This window comes from Tachypleus tridentatus, chromosome 13 (genome assembly GCF_004210375.1).
Source record: "Tachypleus tridentatus isolate NWPU-2018 chromosome 13, ASM421037v1, whole genome shotgun sequence".
Lineage (NCBI taxonomy): Eukaryota > Metazoa > Arthropoda > Merostomata > Xiphosura > Limulidae > Tachypleus > Tachypleus tridentatus.
Genome location: NC_134837.1, coordinates 168519187 through 168546666, shown reverse-complemented (window position 1 = coordinate 168546666; position 27480 = coordinate 168519187). Strand labels below are relative to the sequence as shown.

The 27480-nt window shown below is 33.6% G+C and overlaps 1 protein-coding gene across 1 annotated transcript in view; it reads right to left on the bottom strand.

The window, feature by feature from the left end:
- The window catches only part of LOC143238675 (glutamate receptor ionotropic, NMDA 2B-like), a 200358-nt gene extending 182260 nt beyond the window's left edge, over positions 1–18098 (bottom strand). The window contains exon 1 of the mRNA XM_076479103.1: positions 17978–18098. The gene's annotated coding sequence lies outside the window, so the exon portion shown is untranslated. The remainder of the gene's footprint in view (positions 1–17977) is intronic.
- Positions 18099–27480: the final 9382 nt, after the last annotated feature.

Sequence of the window (27480 nt, the reverse complement as noted above, 5' to 3'; positions counted from 1 at the left end):
CATCTAGTGAGAGAACTGATTGAAGCACGATACATATGAAAGTTCAAATGGAACAAAACAAAACTCTTTGTTATGTTGTGCTATAAATCTGTCACCACAAATCTTCTATAATATTGAAAAACGAATTGTGTTTGCATGTCTCTCCGTTTATCTGTTAATCCTCGGACCACTATGCAACTTCCAGGGATTCTTAGGTATGTCAAGGGATTCTAAATCTTCTTGATTTCTTCACTTTCCTATTTTCACAATCTTGACATCCTTTCCACCTTGTTTCTACTTCAGCATCTAATTCTTTAACTCTGACTACCACGAAGCTATTGGGTTTTTGGGTGTGGCTCAAGTCTCCGAAATACATGCAATTACACGTTAAATATCATATTTAAACTTGTTAAACTGATATAAAACACCCAGCCAGTAGAGATGAACTTACGAAAGCATTCAAAACACTTGCTTGGTGAATAAAACACATAAATCTAGTCCCGAAAGTTCTGTAAAACCAACGAATTAAATGGTTCGCCCGGTGTGGAGTTTTTGCTTATATTAATGAAGTAAAGGGTCAAACATCGTGTTTATTAATGGATTTAAATACAGTAATACGTTATTCAAATATCGTGTAATCTCTATATTGCCTAATTTGCGTGTCTTTCCACTTTCATCTTTGATGTTTGCCGAGTTAAAATACTGGAATATAATATATGATTTCGCTCTGTTGATTTGCTCTAATATGAAAATCTATTAATATTAAATATATGAGAATTATGTTTAAATGTTAACCAAACTTTGTATTAAACCGTATCTTCTTATCTAATTTGATGAATATTCGTTTTTTTTCTCTAGCGCAACACGAAGCTACATCGTTGGCTATTTGTGTGCGCTCTGTCAACTTCGGGAAATTAAATCTCCGACTCGTATTTAAGTGTCTTAAGTTCGTAAACTTACAGTTGATTCACCGGCGAAAATGACAGTACTATACGAAGAATACAAAACTCTATGAACGAGAGATAACGTTGAAATATAAAAGTGAGATAAAACAAAATGCAGTATAGGACAGTTAACCAAATGTGTAATGATCTGATGATAAAAAAATATTCAAGATGGCGATGCTTAACAATGCTTAACAACAAATAACATTTTAACAACAACTTAACTAAAATTTTGCTTTATTGACATCAATAACTATGATCTGAAAGTAAAAATGACGGTCATAGTGACTTACAATAGAAAAAATAGATACTTATGCATTAACGCTAGAAACCCGAAATGAGGGTGCTAAAATGTTTACATGTGAAAATATTATTACTCTATGCAAACTTTTTTCAAACCGTGAACCAAGCAATTTTATGACAAAACGTTTTCTCGTAATAGTGAGTATGTTTTCTTACATCAGAGCCATCTCGGATTATTTGCTGTGACTACTGTGAGGAAACAAATCCTTGATTTTAGCATTTTAAATCGAAGATTCACCGCTGTCACACCAAGGGACTTCTCGTAATGGATATAAACAACAAAAACAGCTCTGACAGAAAGCAAGTTTAATAAACAGTAATATGATTATTAGCTTCTTGTGTTTGGTACTATGTTGAAATGAGTTATTTTTTATAAAACTAGTCGATCTAATAACCTGATTTCCAAATGTAAAAACTGATAGAGCACAAATGTTTTCAGTTCTACACTAGCAAAATTTCAACTAAAGTCAAGTAATTTTGAAAGATCAATAATAAGAAAAGAATATATCTCAGTTACAATGAAGATTAAATACGTTACAATTGAATATCATTTTAAGAAACAAGGAAACGCTACACAGAAAGATACTACTGAACATTTAGTGAAATTCTGTGGATGGTCTAGCAGCTAATGTGCTGGACAGTGGATTGGACGCTACACTGTACCTCGTTACGATGCAAAAAACTGGGATTTCATTCCATGCGGTAGACAGAGATTAGATATCCCATTATGTAGCTTTACATTAAAACAACAACAGTGACAGGGTTCCTGTAAGGGTGAAGGGGGATAACATTATCTCTGAACACCCTAGTTTTAGAAAGTGAAAAACCCTTCCTTCAAAAACTAGCACCTGCCAAAGAATCTTTTTTTTTTTGTTCTGTGGCTTGTGTCCCATCACCACCAATAAAAATATAAAAAATATCATGCTCCTCACTCTGTGGTCACGGGCGTTTTTTTATAGTTATGGTTAAATCGCACTATTTTATGTGACAATAGTAGTTTTCATTAGTTACTTTTCTTTTAGTCTTTAGAATTAGACAAGGCTAATGCAGATGTAATTAAAACAAAATTTCAAATATTTAAGATGTGACTTTCTTTTAGAAACCTTTGCAAGGTTTGATGAAATTACAATGAATATCTGAAGATTTGTAACGAGATAGCAACAAATGATTAATTGGTTTATTCATCCAAGTTAATGCCTTTAAAATGAGACATTATTTTTTAAATTCAGGAATGTGAAATTTTGACCTGGTATATAACAGAATCTGTGCAAGTCTTCTCATGTAGCAAAAGCTATTTCTACAGACATCTTAGAAGTTGTTGATGTTTTGAATTAAGCACAAAGCTACACAATGAGTTATCTGGGGTCTGCCTACCACAAATATCGAAACCTGCTTTATAGCGTTATAAGTCCGCAGACACATCGCTGTGTCAAGGGGAGAAGGCCTCTTAAAAGCTAAAATAATTAGCAAATGCGTCTGGATTGACTTCTTGTATAAAAACCAGAAATTATAATATAATTAAAGGAAGTTCAATTGGTATTTGTCTGATATCAGAAATTACTAACCAACAATAACAAAATCACAAACGAGAACCTATACGTTTTTTACAATTGGTTAATGGCACTTTATAAATTTGTTTATTTTCTAGAACAAACTCACATTGGACTGTGTGCTGTTTCATCGCGGCGAATCAAACCTTTGACTTTAGCGTTTTAAGTCATTCAACTTACCACCATCTCACGGTGAGACATCAACGTATAAGAACCTTATAAACAATGGAATGTGTGCCGCACTTTGAAAATGCTACGCGTAGGACCACAGCACTTATATATTTGGCTCGAGGTTAATTCACACCATTCGACATTACAATGTTGTTATGGTATATTTTATGTCTGGAGATTGGTGTCGAAGTCTTTTTCGCAATTTATTACTGATGTAAAGAGAGACAAAAATGATAGCATTTCGAAGCAGGAAGACTTGGTTTTCTCTCAAAAAAAAGCAGAAACACTCGCACAATAGAGTATTAATGGTAGAAAATGCTCCAAATCACACCCCAGACCAACCTGGGGAACATTCTCATCCAAAACGTAAAGGCTGTAGTTAAGAAAGAGAACCTTACAATTCTAAATATCATTGCTCATTAAGTTAGGCACAACTTTGGTATTGTTGCCTTTTTAAGATGGTAATGTCTCACAAATCAAATGTCCACAAACTTCAAGCCACACATTAGAACAAACGACTGTTTTTATGAGACCAATAGCTGAAGAGATTAAAATTACATTAACCCCAAATGAACGTACAGTTGGCAAGTTTAGCTATTGAGATCCAACCTCTCATAAGATTAAATGTGGACTCAGAAACTGACGTTTTTGTATCACGGTGACTCTTAGGAAAGACTGCTAGGTAAATAGTCTAAGGCTGACTTCAACCTTTCTTCGCACAAAATTGCTACAATAGTTTGTATGGTTTTAAGCACAAATCTTAACAGTGAGCTATCTGCGCTCCGTTCACTACGATCTTTTGCGTTATAAGCCTTCAAACTTAGCGCTGAACCACTGGGAGAAAGTGTCACAATGGAAACCATAGTTTCGAGAAATAGTTTGTAATTAAAGGATCCAGAATAAGCACGTTCAATGACCTAGGTAGTAGTCCCGAGGGCAGCACGATACTTCGAGCTCGTTCTTATAAAGTGCAATGAACCATTAGTGTACGAGTAAGAAAGGCAAACTGTATATTACGATATTGATATGCAATATAAGCTAGTGGTAAATAATACTACACACGTAAACGCAGTTGATGAAAACATGGGAATACCTATAAAAACTAATTTTGATATCTGCGTAAATCACAGTATACGAGGATGTGTATATCAGGCAAACATCTTGAAACTGATACATTTGATTATCCTGACATGCATATTAGGTTGGGTATCGAAAGATTTGATTAGGCTTAGCAGAGGTCACAGGATTTGATGAGGCATGTATAAGAAATACCAGATATTTTAAATTAAAGTGACTTATAAGTAAATATTTATTTTAATTTTAGGATTTGCGCGCATAACCGCATATCTTAAATCCACGGACTAAAAATATAGTAAAATTTAATTACAAAGAAACAAATAATACATTGAATTTAGTTCACCACTTTCATGAAATTAATAACTACATATTCTGTCTGTCTCATTTTTTTGTTATTAGTTTGCTATACTTTTTACGAAATCTCTACTGGTATTGTAAAGTCTCTCCTTGTAAGTGACTGGTAAATTTTGAACTTATTAAAATCTGGGATTCGATTCTGTGCGATAAATTGAATGTAGACATCCTATGGAGTGATTATGTGCTTGACATAAAAATCAACCAACAAAATTGTTGAAAAATTCAATGTAACCAATGTGTCCTTATTTAATTTAGCAAGGTAGGACATTTGGAAACTATACTCACTAAATCAAACGTCTTGTGATACCACCAAGTTGGTTGAACTTGCATATAACTTTAGTTGTTAGCAATTCAAATTTTGTCATTCGGGGAAATTCAGTCATGCTTATCTATAGCTTTACGTTAAACCATTTACGCATAGAGATAGGAAATTATGTAAATGTTTTTCCAATGACCATTTTCTTTTTACTCTAGTATTACATGGTAGATTAAAGGAATTAAGTACAAAATTATTTCCGACTTCAAAATGAAAAAAAAAAGGGAAACAAAGAAATCAAACAAAATATAAAGTCATTCATTTTAAAACTGATTTTTTATACCTTCTTTCACATGGTGAATAAGAAACTCTAAACTTGAAGTAGAAGTTTCATAACCTGGTGGGTCCCCCGCTGGTACAGCGGTAAGTCCTCGGATTTACAACGCTAGAATTAGGGGTTCGATTCCCCTCGGTGGACTCAGGAGATAACTCAATGTGGCTTTACTATAAGAAAACACACACTAACAAACACACATAACCTGGTAGTTAAGACGCTCGATTCACGCTCTGTCAGTATCAGGTGTCAATTGCCGTCGCTGAACATGCTCACTCTGTCGGCTCTGCTAACATTATAATCTTACGGTCAATCCTACTATTCTTTGTTAAAAGAGTACCCAAGAGTTGGTGGTGAGTGGTGTTGATTAGCTATTTTCTTTCGAGCCTATTATTGCTAAATTAGGGACAGCTAAGCAGATGAACCTGAGTAGCTTTGTGCGTAATTAAAACCGAGAAGTAGTTTTTATTCGTTCCTGAAGTAGTATCCACTGAGTGGTTATGTTTCTGTTGTATAAAGAAAGGCATACGCTACTGGTAAAACCAATTATTTGTTTGTGTGCATGCCTCATAAGAAAGGTTATAACTACAGTTTGAATTTTCTTGAAAATAAAAAATGTACACATTCTTACTGTAAGTTGCTATAAAAATGTAAAGATGTAGTTTTCTAAATTTTTACTTTTCTATAGCTGGCTTGATGACATGGTCTCCTCAGATCCAACTTTTATTTCTTAAAACTACGAAAAGAAGAATAAAAAACATAAAAAAACTAATGAAATGTTAGTTACACTATGCAACTTTTCTTTTTCCAGGGAAAACACCAAGAAAAAACACTCATAAAAACATTGGGTAACTTGGTGAGATGTCATGACTGAAATATCATGCAGATTGTGGGAATTAGAAAACGTGAAATTGGAAGACTGAAGGAAATAGGATGGAAGTATGGAAATAGGTCTTGCGCAGGAGTATTTAAAAAGAACAGATATACCCAATTCAAACTGAACTGTGGATTATTACAAGAATAACGTTGAAAGATTATTAGAAGAGGAAGAGCCAGTATCGAGGTCAGTGCCAAAATCCTTAAGTACTAGGTTGTAGTAAAATTAATATTAATACAGCTATCTTATCTCGCACCCAGTTAGTACAGCGGTATGTCTTCGGATTTACAACACGAAGATCAGCGGTTCGATTCCTCTCGGTGGGCTCAGCAGATAGCCCGATGTGACTTTGGTATAAGAAAACACACACACCAGTGGTAGACGTCTACTATCGGAAAAAGGAGGAACTGTGCATTGACTGTCACAAAACTCTTCTAATGTCCCCCTCGGTATGTCACTGGACTGACAATGCTAAAAACTGGATTTCGACACCCGTGGTAAGCAGAGTTTTTCCAGGGTGTAAATTAAGAAAATAAATTAATTTTACGAGTATGAAAAACGAATTATTATGTTTCAAAAACTAGCTTTTAAACATGGATTATTTTAATATTATAATATTACCTCATATAAACAAGACGTTCATTGAGTTTTTTAACCCAAATGTCGACTAAATGAGCATATTTGAGATATAAAATGTGTAAAAACATACGCTAGTGATATTTGTATTCTTTTAGAAAGAAACCTAAAATAACTAAACACACGAAAATGTTTTATCGATTCAGCCAGAAAATCTTATGCTCTTATATTAAAAATATGAGCGGATGTGGCCGGTGGTTAGCGTGTTGGACTGTGCATCAAATGGTCCTTGGCTTGTGCGAATTGCCGCAAAAGTAAAATAAATAGAAAAGTTCATTCTTTACACTCTGAAGTCATTGGTGCGTTATAAGCATCGATGAATTTTCTCTATTTTTTTAGATTAGCTAAGTTGCTGTTTTTATCTAACCTTATCTCTAGTTTTAGTTCAAAATTAGGAACAGATAATGCAACTAGCCTTTGTTTAATTTCATGCGGGTATCCGGAAGAAACTGAACCTATTGAAGAGCAAATTGATTAGATAAGGTACATTACGTCATTAGTAAGAAAATAATCTATTTTATTGAAATATTTAAGAAATAATATTAAAAAAGATACAATTGTTATGAGGCGTGATGTAAGACATTGGAATATTTACTCCTTTCTAAAGTGGCACATATAACATTACATAACTCACCTTCATCGAATCCAATTATTACCTCACATTGTGGCCCGGTATGGCCAGACGGTTAAGGCACTCGACTCGTAATCCGAGGGTCGTGGATTCACACTAAACAAGTTCGTTCTTTCAGCCATGGGGGCGTTATAATGTGACAGTCAATCCCACTATTCGTTTGTAAAAGAGTAGCCCAAGAATTGGCGGTGGGTGGCCATGACTAGCTGCCTTCTCTCTAGTCTTACACTGCTAAATTGTGGACGGCTAGCGCGGGTAGCCCTCGTGTAGCTTTGCGCGAAATTCAAAACAAACCAAAAGAGCAATAAAAATATTTTTAAAAAGTCGCTTGAACTCTACTAATTAAGGAGCTAGAAGCATATTTTCAGTATACTAAACAAAATAATATTTAAATTATTAAAAACCATTAAACAAAGACAGCCAGAAAAAGAAAACCGAAACGTTTTAAAATGTAAGCCAATGTGTATATTCAAACACACGGGTTTATACTTCACTGCCTTATTATTTATACTATAACATAACACGTTTTACACAAACTCTAAAACTATGTGTTAAATACAAAATCGCTGAGTTTTATTGATATTGGATCTTCTAAGATTAGATGAGATAGTTTTGCACTGGTAAATTAGGATCGGCTAGCGTAGATAGCCCTCGTGTAGCTTTGCGCGAAATTCGAAACAAACCAAACCAAATTTCAAATAGTCCATATTTCGTTATGGATCCATAAAAAAAATTGGCATTTCTTGTATCCACGTGTTAGTAAAAAGAAACACCAAAAAGATGTTTAACTTACTGCTTTGTGTAATTTATGAAAAATTTGTTATTCCTCTTATTTTTACAAATAAACAGTGTTATGGCCAAAAATAATGTGAAAATTTTCATCAAAATTTATTTAACACCACTGTTCCTTGGAATAAGATCTCTGTGGATTTAAGTGAAATTTTGTTATCTTGAAAACTTGTAAAAATTCAGTTTTTTCGAAGAGCCCTAAAGGAATATTTTTTTTTTCCAGATTTATAATTAACTGACTTTATAACGGAATGTCTCTGGTAATAAATAAATTCAATCTTATTTCTTGCTACTGAACGTGACGTTATTTCCAGTTAAGAATATACTGATATGTTCAGAGCATGGAATGCGGATTGAAGATGTGTGATTGTAGAAAAAACAATAATTCAACGTTTTTTTATTCTTTTATTTCACTAATGCACCGTCAACATACATTTTTCAAAATACAGTAGTTGTCTAGGTCAGCGATTCTTAATGCTACCGTCAGAGGGCTTCCTTTAGGTGATTCATGGAAGGGTTACATAATTACGGAGAGAAAGAGACATGATAGTAGCCAACCGAGAACTAAAAAAAAATGAAGATGGTGTGGTTTTGGTTTGTTTTCAATTTCGCGCAAAGCTGCACGAGGGGTAGCTGCGCTAGGCCGTTCTTAATTTAGCAGTACAAGACTAGAGAGAAGGAAGCTAGTCATCAACACCCACCGCAAATTCTTGGGCTACTCTTTTACCAAAGAATAATGGGATTGATCGTTACATAATGACGCTCCTACAGCTGAAACGACAAGGAAGCTTGGTGTGACGGGGATTCGAACCCGCAATCTTCAGATTACGAGTCGAGTGCCTTAAACACCTGGTCACGTTGGGTCAAGGTGGTATTGTCAGAAAAAGTTTGAGAATCATTGGTCTTTTTTTTGCGTTAAATGAGGATTACATGAAAAAGTTAAAATAGGATACGGTGTGAAAGTAAACACACTAAGAAACATGTGACATTTCTTTCGAAGTTGATTTCAATATCAAATTAAGAAAGGAACTTTGATATTATCAAGTTTTTTTCACACTCTTTTATTCATGTGCTTTATTACTTTAAGTGGACATTAGAACTTTTCCAATTAATTTACTCTCCTAAAGTTTAGTTTCACTTTGATCCAACAGAGTAAATTATGGGTGAAGTATTGTTTTTTTAAGCATAACTTGTTTCTACGAAATAAAGCATCAAGCACTTCACTGGAAACGTTAATGTTATCTATTTAGTACATAAAAGTTAAAATGAAAGAACAAAATTCCATTTTTCTCAAAATGATGAAAGAAAACTATTAGGTTGAGGAATAATTCGTGAGCGTTTTTTCAAGTTAAAAAAATATATTCATAAATGAAACGCTTTCGCAAAATATTTCATGTCATTTGGTAGATAATTTTTTGCTCTAATAGATGTTGTGTTTGATTTTCATATGTCTTTAATTTTTGCTTTCATTTTCAGCTCATTAAATGGAATGTCAAGTGGACAAAATCGAGCATTTTCGACACCATCTGCTTTTCGCATTTAATTTCTTGCAATTTCGTTTAAAACAATGCGTACTATATACCTAGGTATTACATGAAATAAAGTATCATAATAAATGTTTTGGGTGTAATGTGTTCATGCATTGAAGTATTGTATAGTCTTGCATGTAATGCTTGAATGAAATTATTTAAAAACGCTCACGAATTATTCCTCAACCTAATATATTCAGAGAACGATTTTCTCACTCACACTCAATTGAATAAGAAACAATGTACCCCTGCAATATTTAGATACACAACTTACATTTTCCTATTATTTAGGTCAAACAAACTTGTTTTAGTTTGCTTATTTCTCTTTGGTGTGTCACTGGTTATTTACTCATCACGAAGCAGACGTCAGCTCTGAGGATTCATTTGAAAATAAAGATGATTCGTCTATTTCTTTGCAGCAAAGAGGTCAGTCTTGATGGTGTCTACGCATGCTCAAGACGTCTTAATGGACCATTAGCTTAGTTAAAAACTCTACAGAAAGCTCAAAGCAAAACACTTGCGAAAAACAAGACTTAAGATAACAAAAGAAACGCACGCACGCTGCAATAATATGGTGAAGAATAGGTTTGGATTCCACGCAAAGCTGCACGAGGGCTAACTGCGCTAGCTTCCTTAATTTAGCAGTATAGTTTGCATTTCATAAGAAGGGATAATCGTATCTTAGTTTTAAGGGGTGATGGTACTCCATATGAGATAATAAAATTTGATTGAAAAGGCAAAGTAATATAACAAAATTCGCTGCCAGAAATAAATTACTGCTATTGTTATTGTAGTTACTTTAGTTTCCTAAAATTTTGTGGGAAACTATCGTTCCTCCCGTGACCTATTTTGTATATAAAGTTATTGTTTTTTATTAGACATAAAGCTACACAATGGACTATTTTTGATCTGCCCATCACAGGTATCGAAACCTGATGTTTAGCAGTATAAGTCCACAAACTTATTGATGTACACTTTTCAAAATGAAACTCAATTCATAAAAACTTCGCTGATTTGTTGTGAGAATTTCGACTGGGAAACTCTGCGAGATAAAGTATCTAGGTAGACACTTGAGTTTCTACACTTTATTCTTTGTAAGTTAATGTTTTAGAAGCTTCAGACTATGAACGATCCGAAGTACTGTATACGTTGCCTTCGTTTTTATAACAAAGCCCTGTGTTTCAAAAACAAAAAAACTGGTGATGTAGGATTGCTATGTTAATAAAGACTGGCTGGATTAATTATTTGTGAAACACATTGCAAAACTATGGCATATATATAAATAATGGTAAAGCAAGTCCTCAGGAAGAACATAGCTCTAAATCTACTCTTTTTGAAATAAGAAGCACGTGCCATACACTTCATAAGGAAAGTAGGCTATTCACCACATAATAGGAACTTGAGCTACTCTGCCTATTATTAAGCAAACAAAATCATGCTCATAAAAATGAATATATTGAAATTAATAACAAACTTCAGAGTAAACTTTGATCACTAAACTTATTACTAAAGTCCACTTTCAGTATACTGACTAGCAACAATACCAGGTGATACTTTGGATTTGTTTGTTTACAATTAAGCACAAAATTACACAATGAGCTATCTGTGATCTACCCACCACGGGTATTGAATCCTGGTTTTAGGAGTGTGTGTTCAAAGACATGCCGCTGTGTCACTAGGGGGTCATACTTTTGGTCCTGAACAAAATATCATAAAAAGTTATAACATCTATAACATTTCATGATAATTAAATTAATATTTTCAATCAACATCCATTGCACACATTCAACATAAAAGCCATTGTTTGACTAAACAATATCGATGGATAGTTTCATTGCTATGCGAAGATGTGTTAACCATAAAACAGACACTGGTTGTCATGTAAAATTAATACGTGTGTTGTGAATATCATCAGGACAACAGTTACGACTCAGAGTCGACAGTTTGTTAGTTTTAATCATTAATTTTCTATTTCAAGATGGAAAAGAATTGAATTTCTTACTTGGTAAAATATATTTCTGGTAGGATCTAAATGGGTAAGACCTAAAGCAATACTGTTCAATTGTAGAACCAATCAAAATAAATCCATGGTTTATTTAGACTGTTACCTAGAGATAAAAATACAGAATTGAAGCTTTTGCGTGTATATTAAGCAACAAAACAGATAGTTTTGTTACTTATACGTTGCAATGTGCAATAGAAGGTTAAATACGTAGTGAGGATATCTGTTTTCCTCACTAATTGTTAATAAAAATAATAAAAATTCCCTGATATAATTGTAAAAATGCACGGTCTATGAATAAGAAATAAGATCAACTGTATTCAGGGAAAGAGAAGAGCAGATGACGTGTTTACAGTTTTCTTTGAAAATGAATATCATTTTGAACAATAGGGAAAAATTCTGTATTTTTTTTTTTATATATAGCAGACATACTCTACGCAGTGTGCTCTGCACAAATATAAAACCTATTTTTTTAGCATCATAAGTCAAGAGAATTATCACTGAGCTATTGGAGAGGAGAGGTTAAAAATGAAATACGAAATCAACTTCTATATAAAATTCTAATTACCATATTTCGTGCTTCAAGCCCCACGCTAGTACAGCGGTAAGTCTACGGATTTATAACGCTGAAATCAGGGGTTCGATTCTCCTCGGTGGGTTCAGTAGATAGCCTAATGTGGCTTTGCTATGAGAAAAACACACACACCCATACTTCAATAAACCACACGTCTTTTCCATCTAAGCCCTGTGTATTTCAACGGGGTTTTTTATGCATTGACTTATTACATTAAATTATTTTATATGTCATATTCTTTAGTTTGTTGGATAATCACTCTGTTGACAGCAATGGGTTTATTTTCTTTTCATAATAGATAATAATATTTAAAAAAATGTTAACGAAAATTTAATTAACAAGACAATTGCTTTATACATGTATATGTATATATATATATATATATATATATATATACCTGTATGTTATAGGATTCTAAATGATTGTCGAACTTAACACTGTGTAAACAACGGAGTAACAGATAACTTCCTATTCGAGACAGCCCAGCCTGGCCAGCTGGTTAGGGCAATCGACTCGCACTCTGGGGGTCGCAGATTAAAATCTCTGTCACACGAAATATATTTAAATTTGCAGCCGTGAGACCATTACAATGTTGGCAGTGGGAGATAACGACTAGCTGCTTTCCCTCTAGTCCTACACTGCTGACTTAGGGATGGCTAGCGCAGATAGTTCTGGTGTAGCTGTGTGTGAAATTCAAAAGAAACCCATGATGACGAGAAACCAGCTTGAAGTAAAAATGTATCTCAGAATGGCTGGTATGGGTATTAACAAACCCATACAAACAAACAAACAAATCAATTAGAAAAAATGTGACATCAAAAGGTGTAATATTTAAAGATAAAAGGTTGGTTTATTGTTCTTTAAAGATATGGGAAGTAAATGATTTTGTTAAGAAAGAAAAAGATGACTGAGGATATGATGCTATAGACAATTAAGCTTAGTTTTTGGTTTCATTGTTATTAACGATTGAATTCGGCAAGAACATTTATTTAGTTTTTGAGTTGTGCTATTATGTCCTCAAGGCTCAGAATTCATTCACTGCCGATTTGGTTTCTTTTTTCAGTGGCTATCAGTGATTTAAGTACAGAAATAGTAAAGCCACCTACTCCCTGGTTAAACTTCTCTACTTAGAGTACGAGAAGAAACACAGCTTGGAGTCAGCTTAAATACCAACCTGGCCCTCCGCTAGTACAGCGGTATGTCTCCGGATTTACAACGCTAACATCAGGGGTTCGATTCCCCTGGATGGGCTGCGCAGATAGCCCAATGTGGCTTTGCTATAAGAAAAACACACATACTAACCTGTGGAGGACTAGCCTAATAATAATTTGGTTCATTTTCGATATTATTCAATTTGATTGGTTTGGTTTGTTTAGAATTTCGCGCAAAGCTACTCGAGGGCTACCTGCGCTAACCGTTCCTAATTTAGCAGTACAAGGCAGTTATTCATCACCACCCACCACCAATTCTGGAGTTACTCTTTTGCCAAAGAATAGTTGGATTGACCGTCACATTATAACGCTCACACGGCTGAAAAGGCGAGCATGTTTGGTGCGACGGGGATGCGAACCCGCGACCCTCAGATTACGAGTCGAGTGCCTTAACCCACCTGGCCATGCCGGGCCCACTGCAGAAGAAAAAAAGATCTTTAACATTTATTTAAAATAACTAAAGTAACTTTTCACGGAATATTAACAATAATTTATAAACTATATATTTCACACTCGAATTTAAAGTTCAAACTACTGTTTGAATTTATTTTGATTTAATTGAAGTTTTATGCAGGTGACTAACTGAATATAATATCTTTAATATCAGTAATACATTAAAATGATTGGCAGATTTTCCTCAAAGTTTCTGTTTAATTAACCCTAGAACCATAGTAAAATTATTACGGTTTGTCTATGGACTTATGGACTGTGTGTACGCTTCAAGAGTGACAATCAAATTTCATTACTGCATTAGAGTAGTGGGTGCATTTTAATATCTGCCTTCCTTCTAGATTATCAATATGAAAGTAAGAGACGGCTATTGATAGATAAAAAACAAACGAACACAAATATATACAACATTATATCTGTGCTCTTTCTACCACGTAGAATTGAACTTAGTATATTAGAGTAATAAGTGCGTAAATTTGCCTGTCACCCACAATAAGTGCAAAAGTTGCAGCTTACCATGGAAGTAGATGGGCGACAGAAAATTGTTTATTCAGTTTTCTTAAATCAGTTTTTGTTTCTTCCTTTCCTGAGCTACAGCTGACATTGCCTATGAATCATATTTAGGCCTGGCATGGCTAGATGGTTAAGGCATTCGACTCGTAGTCTGAGAGTTGTGGGTTCGAATCTCCGTCACACCAAACATGCTCTCCGTTTCAGCCATAGTGGCGTTATAAGGTGACGGTCAGTTCCACTATTCGTTAGTAAAAGAGTACCGTAAGAGTTGGCGGTGGGTGGTGAAGACTAGCTGCCTTCAATCTGGTCTTACATTACTAAATTAGGGACGGCTAGCACAGATACCCCTAGTGTAGCTTTGCGGGAAATTTAAAACAAACAAAAAATTAATCTTTCGATACAAAAGCCCCCTATTCTCAAAACATTTCTCATCCTAGCTGTGTCCCGCCTTCCTCACTGTATAAATGTATCGGTACTAAGTTACCTTAGTCGTATTGCGTAGTTAGTACGACTTCCAGTTAAGAACCCTGTTCTAAACCATGGTGAGAACGTATTTCATTTGAGCTCACTATGATTAAAATAAGCGATTCAGTTTTGTAATTCTGATGTTATTCATAGTTCCCCAGTATTTCTTGCCTAGTACAGTTGTTTTGATTGAACACTGTTTTGAAGTTAGGCGATAGACAGTCTTGGTTAATTATACTTTCAATGAAGAATTTATAACAACACGAGTCTAAAGCAAAGAAAAAATCTCTTACAGCGGTAGAACCGTAATGTTCAAGAAAATTGTTCTTTCATGTTCGAAGAAAATAACAACAACAAAAAACACGAGTCGAAAATATTTGAAAGTACTACAAAATACGACGTTCATATAGATATACGATACTAACCAAGACGTTGTTAGTTATCTGTATAGACTAGTTCTTTTGAAATTAAAACTTTCTTCGCTACACTGTGAAGGGTTTACTGGCTTGTGCGAGACAGATTTATTCCACAGTTACTTTTGCCAATTTGTAACATATATTTGAAAGTATTTACATATTGTTGACCTTTGGACTCTTGAAATTAAATGAGAAGAAACAAGTCAGTCTTAGTGGATTTGTGTAAGAGAAAGATGTGATAAATAAGAACATCATAACTGGAATATGAGGCCGTTTCTGTTACTTTACTTACAAAACTGAACATTCGGGAGTAACGTTAATCAAAACTTTCTGGCTCCGTTACTTCCTAGTTTTACTTCAGTACTGTTTTATTATTCTATTGTTAAATAATTAGTAGTAGGTGATATGTTATCTTCATGTGTACATTCACAGGAAAACGTTTCAGAGTTCTAGTGACAATCTTTAACGATTTCCTTATATTAATAAAAGCTAAGTTACTAATATCGATCGTTACGGATTTACTATTATTACTTATTTATTTTAATATCGACGCTTGTGTATGCTAACTTTATATTCAGAAATACATGTAATATATGCTGTTAAATGTGTATTGTGAAATTCCTGACTATTCACTAAAATTATAGGAGATTGTCGAGTGTAAGAATCAACAATACATATGCGTGTACGTAAACATTTGTGGAACGTTTATATTGCTGTGCAGACTGAAATTTCTAGAAACTCTCCTCATGCCTATAAATATAATCAACGTGACACGTCTAGAGACAGTATATATTATTATGGTTTGCGATAATTGGTATATTATAAACCTCGGAAGCTATAACTATTATTAACGTTAAGTAACCGGAAACTTCAGATATTTTATCACGAACATTTATAAATTTTGAACATTACAAATCATCTACCTTTAGCGGATTCACATCGGACATTAGTATTTTTACGAAAACATTAGACATAGTTAGTGGTAAAAAACTCGACATATAATCCGCACGTGACCAGCGAAGAACATGCTAGTTCTCTGTTAAGTAAATTGTACCGATATCAACTCACAATTAATTCACTTATCGTGAACCCTCGATACGATATCGAGGAAGTTCGGAACCAGATAGAAGAATCAATATTATTTGTAAGCTTGTAAAACTTTTCTATATAAATCATTATTTGTAATTAAAGTTAATGTAAACTGTATTGTTGTTTGTATATTAAAATTTAACTGTATTGTTGTTTGTATATTAAAATTTATCTGTATTAAGAAAGAAAACTGTGTGTATCAATCTTATTGACACGTACAATAAATATGATGCATATTAACATTCAATTAACTTCTAAATTTAAATTATCTTTCAAATCAGTTTCAAGCTATTTTAAACTGTGGTACGTATAACACAACAATCACCTAATGGTAGATTTTGCATGAATGCACTTGCGACGTTGTATTATCTTTCAAGAAAAGTGTTAGTGATAAGTGTCTTGTAGAAGATGAGTATTGCCACAGGAAATTATAATGGGTCATATGTGGATATGAGAATCACAAACCCCTCTCTAACATAGAACAGTTTCATATTCCCATTTCAATTTAATTTCTTCAAAATTACGACTTCAATCATTTCTGTAACGACCAGTCATATTTCACTTTATTACATACTCACTCGAGCCGTGTAATATAAATAACTATATGATCAACTACATATTAGAATAATCAGCAGACTAAACATAGTAGCAAATCACAGTACAAAAAGGAAAAGAAATATACATTATAAAAAAAACCAATAGGTGGATAGTTAGGCATACAATAAACTATAAGTTTACATCATTTTAATTGGTAACTAAACAGTAGGAAAAAACAAAAAGCTAACAATAATTTTTATGCATCTGATTTCAGCTTACACAAAGATTTTATGAGTTAACTTGCGTGGCATAAGAAACAAATAAAAAATATACAAGGTAACTTTTGCTATCCAATAACTAAAAGATGTTGCACTTATTTTATACACATACGCAGACCCAAATTTAATGATGTAATATGCAACAATATAACATATATATAACATAATAGCATAACATAACTATAAGACATAATATATAAAGCATAGCATATATAAAAATGTTAATACTATGAAGATGGTTTATTTGGAGTATGTTCAGATAAACATTTGAAAAACTTTACTTATAGATAGTAATATTAAACCCATACTTTTGAATTATGAAGGCTTATATAAGAATAAAAAAAACATCTTGTATGAATGAGATAGAAAAGTTGAAGAATTTTTGGTCAAATTTTGAAAGAGATTTTCGTTTGATTTAGTGTCTTTGTTCACGCTTTGCGATTGTTAATATCAGCTCACAAGTGCTAATTATTTAAACTTACGCCTTAAATGAATCGATAGTGTAAGCTACCAACATCTTCATTGGAGACGGCAATACAGAAAAAAGCTGGTATTTATAAATGGGAGCACAAGAATGCTTCTTTCGTCAGTAGCATGACGATACCTTATAAAGTGCTGTACTTACGAAACGCACTTTAACCAGTTGACAACTATAACTATAGACTTCTACATCGTTACTTAAAACGAGTAATGTTTTGTTTCTAAAACATTCTTATTTAATTATCTGTGGTATGCTATACAACTTTACGAGCGTCCGTATGCGAAAAGAGCAAACCTTTGTTTTCTTCTGATATCCTATTTAAAACTCAGTTGAAATGAACAATAATCACAAGACGTGAACGAAAATAACGGAGTAAATGAGCAAATTAAAAATTTGTTCAACCGACAAAACACGACTAATTACGTTTATTCAGGCAGTTCTATTTAGTATTAATCGGAAATGCATATTAGGTATAAAATTTTAAAACAGTTTTAACTCCCAAGTAAGTTGAAAACCTAAATTCCTTACCTCTACTTAAACGTCGAGTGTTTCACACCTTTTGGTCCATTGTTTGCTAGAAGGAAGACTGCACTGTTTGTACCCTCAGATGAAGCGGGTTGTTTCTAATAAGCGATCTCGAAGCAAGTGGCCTGCCACACACTCTGAGTGTGAGTATCAAGATACTGGCTTATATGACATCCACTGAGCATGCGCTTTGCCACCACGATTCTGAGCGAGGCGGAAACGATAATGTGCATCATTCAGCTTCTAGTGTTAGCGAAAAAAAAATATAAATGATATAGGAATGTCCAGCGGAAAGGCAATGTCTTTACCATAGTCTTTCATGACCTTTCTTCCTTACTATGTTTTATTTTTTCGGAAATACAAATATAAAATATTGGAGAACCATAAAGACGTACCAGTAAAAACACTTCAGTTGTTTCTGTCTAAGTATTGTAAATTATGGAAGCCTTTAACACCTTTCTCTTTTATGATACGTCTAGACATTTTAATATCTATACAACAGAAGTTTCAAGTTCGATTTCGATTGCTTTCTTTGATATTATAAAAAAACAACAACTGTAGTTTATATGTCACGTAAAATGTATCGTGGCCTGAAATGGCCAGGTGGTTAAAACACTCGACTCGTAATCTGAGGGAAGCGCGTTCGAATCCCTGTCACATCGAACATGCTCGTCCTTTCAGCCGTAGAGGTGTTATAATGTGACGGTCAGTCCCACTATTAGTTGGTAAAAGGGTAGTCCAAGAGTTGACGATGGGCAGTGATGACTTGCTGCCTTCCCTCTAGTCTTACACTACTAAATAAGGGACGACTAGTGCATATAGCCCTCGTATAACTTTGCGCGAAATTCAAAAACAAACGAAATGTATGATTAAAATTAAAAAAAAAGTAACTGAAACAAAGAGCGAAAAGAATGGTACATTTATCACGTTTTTAGGACTAAAAACAAAAATAACCTTTTGTTTTGGATTACTACTCAATGGTTGCTTTTTGCATTAATAGAAAAAAAGTATGTGATACGTCCTCTATAATACATAAGTACGTGCTTGAAAACAAATGGCGTAATGTTTTATTCAACATGTAAATAAATTAAGAATCTTTTGTACTTATGTATTGCTATAGGAAACCTACAAAAATACTTTTTTTTATGTAATATCACATTACTATGGAAATTTTGTATTGTAGCAATTTAGTTCATCATTAAAAAAAATCTATATTTGTTACCTATCTATGATCAAGAGTTGTTCACATTCAACTGGCAGGTTCTGTTTTTGCTCTGCCCTTTCAGCCGTTGGGGCGTTATTATGTCTCGACCAATCCCACTATTCGTTGGTAAAAGAGTAGCCCAAGAGTGGTGATGACTAGATGCTTTCTCTCTAGTCTTACACTGCTAAATTAGGGACGGTTGGCGCAGATATCTCTCGAATAACTTTCTGCGAAATTCAAAACATATCTACAAAACCTGTTTTTGCTTCCGAGTGGACGTCTTTTTCATAAACTGCCTGAAAAAAAAGTTTAACATATTTAATTTTACATATATAATACATTAAACCATTCAGAAATCAAAACACTACAGAATTGGACTAGAAATGTTTGTAGATTTGAAACATTACAAACCAATAAATTACGGTGAATTAACATTAGCCGTTGTCAATTTTACAAGTACAATAAATATTTTCACCAGAAAAAGTCAGCTTGTAAGAGTGTGAGGCCAATTAATTTAGCTAGGTTAAGCGAGGTGTGAAAATATCAACTCAGAATAAATTTGCTCGTTATGGATATGGATTGCCGATAAAATAGTTCTAGACCGGATATAACACTCGGTATTATTTGTAAGTTTGTAAAATTCTTATACATAAACCATCGTTTGTAACAACTATTAGTAATAACCAATTTTAATCATTATTATCAATTTTAATGTTTTCTTTGTTTGTATATTAAAATATATTTGTATTAAAAACAGAAGGTTGATACATATTATCATTTAATTAACTTCTAAACTGAAACTCAAATTCCCGGTTATTTGAAATAGTAATAAGTTGCATACGTAACATAATAAATCGGAGCCTCGTCTGGAATAAATTATAATACGTAACATTAATAGCACTAAATCAACGGATTGAAGAGTATCGTCTGAATCAATAATATTAGATCGACGATTAAAAAGCATAGTATTAGTTAATAATAATGTTAAATTGATTTGAAGAGTACAGTTTTTGTTAATAAGAGCAAATCGACAGATCTAAATTTGACGAGGAAACCACTTTTAGATAATAAAGTTTGGGGCAACTTCAATGTGTAATAACGACAACTTTATTATAAGTAAAAAATGTACAACGATTAGACAAGCTTCTGTACTTCATAACAAAAGTTTCTTGAAAAGCTATAAATTTGTTTTTCTTGAATTTCGTGCAAAGCTACACGAGAGCTATCTTAGCTAGCCATCCCTAATTTAGTAGTGTAAAACTAGAGGAAAGGCAGCTAGTCATCACCACCTACCGCCAATTCTTGGGCTATTATTTTATCAATGAATAATGGGATGATCGTAACTTTTATAACGTCTTCACAGCTGAAAGGGCAAGAATGTTTGGTGTAACGGTGATTCGAACCCATTATCCTCGGATTACGAGTCTAGTGCCTTAACCACTTGGCCATGTGGGGCTTATACATCTGTTACTTGTAATAAAGTTTCCTTCGTTACCTACACAAGCCTTCTCTAAACTTTATGAAAATCGAGAAAGTTAAGATTTGTGTTTTGATTAATAAAACAAAATATGAGGATTGAAAATTTATCGTCTTGACATATAGTAGAAAACTGACGGACTGAACAGCGTAATCATGAGAATATAAAAATTACCACCAAGACTCGTGATACTTAACTGAGCAGAACAGAATTGGCACAAGACCAAAGTTTGTTTTAAAAAATAACTTAAAAATCTAATATCTTAAAGCATATCCTGCCTGCGAGTGAGAAAAGATAAAAAAAATTAATGACGCATGGAGTAATATAATTGAAGGTTTGAATGTTCCGTTCTATGTTTTAAGCCTTTTTGTAGTTGTTGCAAAAAACAATTTAAGTGAAAAAACAATGTTGAAAGGTGTACGAGTCGGTTTCCAGCGATAATTATATCATCTGTTTACAAAGAAGTCTTCTCACGTTTAATAATTCAATTATAAGGTAACTGTAGTCAATATAGGAGCTGCTATTTGGCAATATTTATTTTAGTGAAGAATGCACAAACTTAAATTTTAAGTATTCGCTTCTTTATTACTAAAGGTAAAATATACATATCTTAGTATCTTTACTATTAAAACTACTTATGTCGTAATAATATACTCAGCTTAATACACAAGTACATTTAAGTCTATAGATTTAATACACCTGGCTTAATAAAAAATCAAATGATAGCTATTAATATTCAATGTATTTTGCTCTTTGTCGAAGAACATCGACAGCCTTAAACGCCGAGATCCGTGATTCGATTCCCTGCGGTGGATACAGCAGATAAACCAATGTGTCTTTGCTCTTAAACAAACCGACTCTTTAGATTGCTAAAGTAAAACGTTAGAAGAAAATATAGTAAAATTTTTCATTTCTTTGAAAAGTTATTTCGCTGTATTTAGAGATTAGCAAAAAAAAACGTAAATAAGGATTAACGTAATATATATTTTTAATAATGCAGTGCCTAGAGATTAGCAAAAAAAAACGTAAATAAGGATTAACGTAATATATATTTTTAATAATGCAGTACCTAGAGATTAGCAAAAAACAACGTAAATAAGGATTAACGTAATATATATTTTTAATAATGCAGTGCCTAGAGATTAGCAAAAAACAACGTAAATAAGGATTAACGTAATATATATTTTTAATAATGCAGTACCTAGAGATTAGCAAAAAAACAACGTAAATAAGGATTAACGTAATATATATTTTTAATAATGCAGCTTACTTTCTACTCACATGAGTAAAATGGTGTTACGGTTGGAAAGTAAAACAAACTACTAGTAAAATTTATACAAATAATTTAATGGTGAACGTGATATTACTTGCTGATTTTAGATTTCGAAAAAAAATCCTTTTAGTTCTATTATTAAGAGTCTATAAAATATTATATTTAAAACAAATTTCATATTTAGTATGATTATGTTTCCTAATTTAGTCCTCAAACTTTTCGCAAAGAAAAGAAGTAAACGTTAGTGTAGATCATAATTTTGGCCATCATGATGATTAGTTACTTTATGGTTCTGCATGGGTTTACTTCAGTGACTTGATGAAGGCTTTGGGATAGGAATTTGTCTTTAATCATGTTGTTTGAAATAAATCAGCTAATTAAAAAGGAAGCATTATTAACGATATTCGGTTTTTCGTACTTTTAAAAGTTGTTAAAATAATTACTTATCGGAAAGATAAGATTATTTAGTTGACTGCTGGTGGCTTACAATGTCAGTATTACCGTATTTGTTTTTACTGAATAAACTCAGTTATTTGTTATTGTTATGATGTTATTTTGCGGTACATTCACAAAGAAAGTTGTATACCGTTATAAAAATCTGCTGTATAGCTTACAAACAAACCCAGAAAATTTACGGTTTAAAATGTCTCAAGGCACGTGCTGCTAGTTTCCGCAGCTAGACTTTGCAGAAAACTTTTTTTTTTTTTCAGAAGAGTGAAAATAACTTTGGAAAATCTTGCGCTAACGTTCGAGGCAAATTTTATGCTGAAGTTAAAACAGCCGCGGTCAGTGCTTTACATGTCTATTGGTTTAATCATATCATGATGAGATGTTATATTTTATTTCAGAGTTTTTATTTCATCCGTCCGACTGACGGACACTTCAGGCAGTGTATTATAATAACTAGCAAAGTAAAATGTGTTTACTGTAGAATTATAGGTAAAACGTTGTTTTATAAAATGTGATGTGTGAACGATAAGTAAAAACACTGCTTCCACTGCTAAAAAATAAAATCTTGAAGTATTTAGCTTATGTATCTGAGCCTTTAAAAAACTAAGAGGTAAAGAGCAACATGGACACTTAGTTTAATTGGTTCATTCTTATCCATTCATATATCTACATATAAGGAAGAAGAAGTATCTCTGGACATGTCCGCGAGGTTATTACTTAAGGTAATTGGTCAAAATATCAGCAAAGGCAAGTGCTTTGTTTTAAACTTTTCTTGTACGTTCTGGCTTGGAATGGACAGGTGGTTCGGGTGCTTAATTCGTAATATGAAGGTCGCAGGTTCGAATCCCCATCACCAGTCATCGTTCATACCACGTTGATAAGCGCCGGTTCTCGTCCGAAGCTACGCAACGTCGGGCCCGGTTAGTACTTGGGAGGGTAACAACCTCGGAATACCGGGTGATGATGTATTTTTAAAGGTGAAGAGAAACAGTAGTTTCTGACCGCCCCTGGTTATTTTTCGTTTCAGCCGTAGAGGAGTTATAATGTTTGTTTAATCCCGCTATTCTTTGGCATAAGAGTAACTCAAGAGTTGGTGGTGATGATTAGCTGCCTTTACTTCAGTAGACACCGCTAAATTAGGGGCAGTTAGTTATACAGTGTGCTGGCTATCTGTGCTCTGCTCATCACGAGCATCGCAACCCGGTTTCTTGTGGTGCTAGTCTGCTGTGAGTACCACTAGGGGCAGTTATTTGAGACCTTATGAGAAAAACTTCAGCCTTCAATTACAAGATGTAAACATGTAAACATTTATCCTCGGAAATCACTGCGTTCAATTAGACTAGTCTAGACAATGATCTCAAATTAAAAATAGTTATAATATGATGATCTTCCAAAAAATAGATACTCTGATTAAAAGAATATCTCGGTAAACATATATTCTTTAATCTTATTTTTTCAGTTTTCAAATCCTAAAAATATTAGTCTTTACTTGTGTGTTTGTACACACACACATACATACGCTGCTGGACAAAATCTCAAGATCAATGAACATTAAGAAAAAATATGAATTTGTGTTGTTAGACTTCACCAATTATTTGAGTAGAGCTTCGAAAGATGAAAATAGAAAAAGGGAAAATACAAATAATTTTTTTTTAGCATTTAATAGGGAAAATGTTAACACTATGAAATTAGCCTATATACTAGCTGGTCAAAAGTTTAAGACCATACCAAAACGAAGTCCTAAACAGGGTAGGAAATGCCCAACAAGAGGTCTCAGTATTGAGTTTCACAGCCGTCATTGCGTATAACTTCAAACATTCACTTTGACATGGTCGATATAAGCGTTTGCAGAAGGCTAGCTGGAATGTTATTTCAAGTGGTGAAGATGGTTTCACGAAGATCATGCAGTGTTTGGAATTGACGTCCATCTCTATAGACTTCCCTTACCATCAACCACAAAACATTTTCAATAGGGTTCAGTTCGGGCGAACACGCTGGATGGTCCAAAAAATCACGTTGTTCGCCATGAAAAACTCCTTTGTCCTGCGGGCATTGTGGATTGCAGCGTTGTCCTGCTGAAAGATCTAGTTATTTCCACATAAACGCGGGCCTCCAGTCAATAAGGATGCTCTCTCCAACACGCCAATGTAGCCAGCTGTTGTTTGACACCCCTGTATAACCTGAAGCTCCATTGTTCCATGGAAGGAGAAAGCACCCTAGATCATGATGGAACCTCTTCCACTGTGTCGTGTAGAAAATGTCTCCGGTGGGATATCCTTATCGTGCCAGTAACGTTGGAAGCCATCTGGACCATCCAGGTTAAAGTTGTTCTTATCAGACGACAAAACCTTTTCTACGTCCCATGTTTGTAGCTTCTCAGCAAATTTAACCGAGCTATTTCGTGGTGTAGAAGGAGACGTGGCCTTTGAAGACGTTTACGGCTTTTAAAGCCTTTCTCTCGTAGATGCCGTCTTATTGTTCTTGAGCTGCATTCTGCGTCCGTAAGGGTCTTAATCTGGTTCAAGGATCGGCTGGTGTCTTGCCGGACAACCCGTCGAATCCTCCTGCTCAACGCCAGCGAAATTTTCTTGGACCGACCACTTGAAATTCTCATGCCATATTCCTCAGGGTCTTTTAAGAAAATTGCAACAGCAGTTTTACTACGCTCAATCTCACCAGCGATGGCATGTTGAGAGAGACCTTGCTTTTGCAGCTTAACAATTCTGCCACGTTCAAACTCTGTCAACTTTTTAGTCTTTGCCATATTTTTACCCAATGTACACAGGAGATGTCAGTGGGAGAGGTTGACAACGCTAATGCTTGAACACAAATAACTAAATTTCGTTACGTGTTTACCGATTAACGCTTCATTTCAGTATGGTCTTAAACTTTTGACCAGCTAGTACTTAGGCTAATTTCATAGTGTTCACATTTTCCTTATTAAATGCTAAAACAGTTTCTTTATTTTTATTTTTCCTTTTCTTATTTTCATCTTTCGAAGCTCTACTCAAATAAGTGGTTGAGTCTAACAACGCAAAATGCATATTTGTTCTATATGTTCATTGGCCTAGATATTGAAAAGCAATGACTATACACTTAACTGTCAAAAAAACCAGATGAATAAATGATGATAGACGATGACATATCGTCTATATTTAGTCTTACGTTAATGTTAGTCGGTTCTCATTCAAATTAAAGTAACACTTTTAATATCTTTCCATAATTATTATACAAAATTTGTATCAAAAAGGTATTTACAGCTGCAAATTCTAAAATAACACGAATTGAAATTTTAAGAGATTTCTTTTCAATCTAATTATTGTCTAATGTGTAGTCGATCACGCAGATATTACATGTATTGTTTGTACATAAATAATCTTCTTTAAGAAAATTGTCACTCGTCACAAATATGCATTAATAACACGAAAATTAGGATTTGGTAAAAATTTTTTAACTCCAAGGTCAACTTTATCTTACCTTCTTTTCGGGACTTGTTTGGTGGCGAAACACGTTTTACGGAATCATGCCCTCAATACTAGAAGAAAAATATTAGACGTTAGAGATATTTTTAAGTATTAATTTTTAGAAATATGATACAATTATATGCTAGTTCAGATGTTTAATTATGGTCCCGTAATTAATAGTGAATTACCTGAAAATTTTATGACGTAAAAAAAAACAGCAAAAATTATTCCTTCTACTGTAACATTAGTCGTAAATCAGCTGTAACTTATGTAGCGAAACCGTTAAAACTTACTTTAAAATACATCATTAATTATATTTCACACATAAGAATGCTATAGGGCTAATTTTATTTCTTAATTACATTCTTTATTTAATCTTAGGAGTTGTTCCAAATAGAACTGTATGTGACAGTTTTTCAACCACACTATGTCTGCCATATGCATTATTGATGACGTGTTTCATTCGGCGAGAAAGACAATTGTAATTCCGTTTATTAAATAATTTTGTCAAGATATAAGTAACTAATTTATGAATAACTTACTCTAACAATACTATTATACTTAAAAAGATTAATAACTGTAGAGTGAAGGCTTTAAAGTAGTGAGTGCGAATTCTTTTAGCCATAAAGTTACGTTTCATAGCACTAAGTACACGTGCATAGTAAAACGTGAAAGTCGCGCAACAGAAATTTTCCGCGTTATTAAATCGCATCTTCTGTTTACGCATTCTTGGGAAATTGTACTTTTTTTTGCAACTTTTACGCAAGTTAAAAGATACTATTATAATTCATCACGATCCTTTGTAATTCAGTAGTGGTACTATTTCGTATCGAACGGTAAAGATGTTAGTATTGGTTAGTTTTTTTTAATTTTGCTCAAAGATATACGAGGACTATCTGTGTTAACCGTCCCTAATTAGCAGTGTAACACTAGAGGAAAAACAGCTAGCCATCACTACCCACCGCCAACTCTTGAGCTACTCTTTTATCAACGAATAGTGGGATTGATAGTCACATTATAATGCCTCCACGGCTAAAGGGCGAACATGTGTGGTATGATGGAGATTCAAACCCGAGACCCTGATAATACGAGTAGAGCACCCCAATCACCTTTCCATGCCGGGCCTGTCAGTACTGGCACATCAAGTAACACACAATTAGAAAGTAATGTTGTAAACTAATGGCCTACGGAGCTAATGGAAGCATAACAAAATGAAATATTATCCAAGTATTAAACCGCCCAAGTGACTCAAAAACAATTTTCGATCAAAATATTAGTTACTCCAAATTAGAATTGTCTAAACACATTGGCCATGAATAAAACAAAATGTTCTGTAAATAGCTTGTGATATTAAACAGTTTTATCAATGTTAAGATGATAAATTACCAGAGCATCAAAGAGAAAATAAATTAAGAATAATGACTAGATGACTGAAACGGTTAACAAAAGGAAATTTATTTCACCAAGAAATTTCGTAAGGTTTAATTTTCATCAGCCCTGTATCACTATGCATAGTTTTGGATTCATTTAATGGAAAAAAGCTAATAACCCTTTTACAATGTATATTAGAAAAGAGAGAGTGACAAGAAATGGTCATTTTATCATCATAAGATTACTAAATGAACCTAACTGGTGCTG